The sequence below is a fragment of the Callospermophilus lateralis genome, chromosome 8 (genome assembly GCF_048772815.1).
Source record: "Callospermophilus lateralis isolate mCalLat2 chromosome 8, mCalLat2.hap1, whole genome shotgun sequence".
NCBI lineage: Eukaryota > Metazoa > Chordata > Mammalia > Rodentia > Sciuridae > Callospermophilus > Callospermophilus lateralis.
Genome location: NC_135312.1, coordinates 18,859,488 through 18,861,319, shown reverse-complemented (window position 1 = coordinate 18,861,319; position 1,832 = coordinate 18,859,488). Strand labels below are relative to the sequence as shown.

At 39.7% G+C, this 1,832-nt stretch overlaps 1 pseudogene; it reads left to right on the top strand.

Annotated features, from left to right (window-relative positions):
* Positions 1–1,403: 1,403 nt before the first annotated feature.
* LOC143406611 (U2 spliceosomal RNA) lies at positions 1,404–1,517 on the top strand (annotated as a pseudogene).
* The last annotated feature ends 315 nt before the right edge of the window (positions 1,518–1,832 follow it).

Below are 1,832 nucleotides of genomic sequence, written 5' to 3'. Positions count from 1 at the left end.
AAAGACTGTTTTTCCAAAGAAGGTCACATTCACAGGCTCTGGGGATTACCATGTGGACAGCTTGGAAGTGGGAGGGCACGATTCACCCCTCTACTCGCAGCCAATAGTCATTTTAAATACATTTGTAAAAAGCCACCGGGGTACAATTCCAAGTTACATGGATATTTTACCTTAATTATAAATTACTGTTTTAAAGTGCTTGAAAACAGTCTTACTCAGTTTGGAAGGAGCTACAGCGTGGGGAGCATTAATATTAATATTAAATGGGGACGCCACCTACTGGTGGCTCAGATTCACAGCTGGCAGTGTAGGGAGAGAACACTGAATGCAGAAACCTGCAGTTGCACAGATGATGCACTGGTGTGTGTGGCACCTGTTGACACACCTGGCTATTCAGATACGGCTCCTTTTCCACTCTGTGCCTCAGTTTCTTTACCTGTGAAGGGGAGGATTCACTCTCTCATTCCTTGTTTATTGAAACACTATTATTAGGACAATCACTAGGTAGCAGGGATGTAGTGATGAATAGCGTGAACAAAGTCCCTTACAGATAATAATTCCACACACAGGATTGTTGTATGGTCTAAATGGAATAATTCAAATAAAGATGTGGTACAGCAGTTTTGGGTATTATTATTCTTACCTTTAAATTCTGTTTTTTTTTTTTTTTTTTTTTTTTTGTTTGTTTTTGTTTTTGGTACCGGGTATTGAACCCGGGGTGCTTAACCACTGAGCCACATCCACAGCCCTTTTTATTTATGTGGCTGTTTTCACTAAGTTGCTTAGGGCCTTGCTAAGTTACTGAGGCTGGCTTTGAACTTGTGATCCTCCTGCCTCAGCCTCCTGAGCTGCTGGGATTACAGGCATGTACCACTGCACCTGGTTAAATTCTGTTTGATCCAAATGCTTATTTAGAGTTGCCTGCCCTGGCATTATTTGTTGAAGATTGCCAGACTTTGGGGGGAATACCTGTTGGTTCTTGCTCTTGCAGTTTTCTCTGCCTCTTCCTGTCTGGCTAGCTCTTCCGATCTGAAAAAATTATGAGGTACTTGGAATTGCAAACCAAGAAAAAGAAAGGAACCTGGAGACACACTTTTCTTTCCCTCTTTCTCTTCTCCATTCCAGATTCCCCTTGGTTTGTACATTCTAGAAGAGACCCTTCATTCTTTTGATATTATTGAATATCTTTCACATGTTGGATAATGCACTCTATGTTGAATTTACAAAAACAATGAACTATGGTCTTACAGAAGCCAAGAAAGTTCCAAATTCAAATGCTAAAAATGGCCTGAGTAGACACTGGTGTTTCCAAAGTGTAAGAAGAAAGATGTCCTCCTCCAGGGAGTATTTGGGACAATGTCCATCAAACCCTAGGCCTCATGATTTTTATAAATTCAAATGCAATAGCTTCTCAATCTTTTGGCTAAGATCAAGTGTAGTATACCCTTAAGTTTAATGTCTAATATGTCCTCTATCCAAGGACAATATTTTTGAGAAGACAGAAATGCTGACCCTGCTTTGAACATCACACCATGTTTTTATGCATCTAATATATAATAAGCTTTGCATAGGCACAGTTTTTTTGATGTGATAAAAAAATAAATAAAACATTTGAACGCCACACCATGTCACACGGGCATGGGATTTTCCTTGATGTCTTCATCCTCTGCCTTTGTCTGCATTCACTTGTTCAACTGGACTTCTCTTAACATCCTGAGAAAGAAATGTTTCTAGGCTCTAAAGAACTCGGAGTATAGTTTTCAAATGTACATTTTCCAACATTCACAGAATTTCAAGAAGTGCGCCATTTGCCTAGGGGCAGATGATTTCAA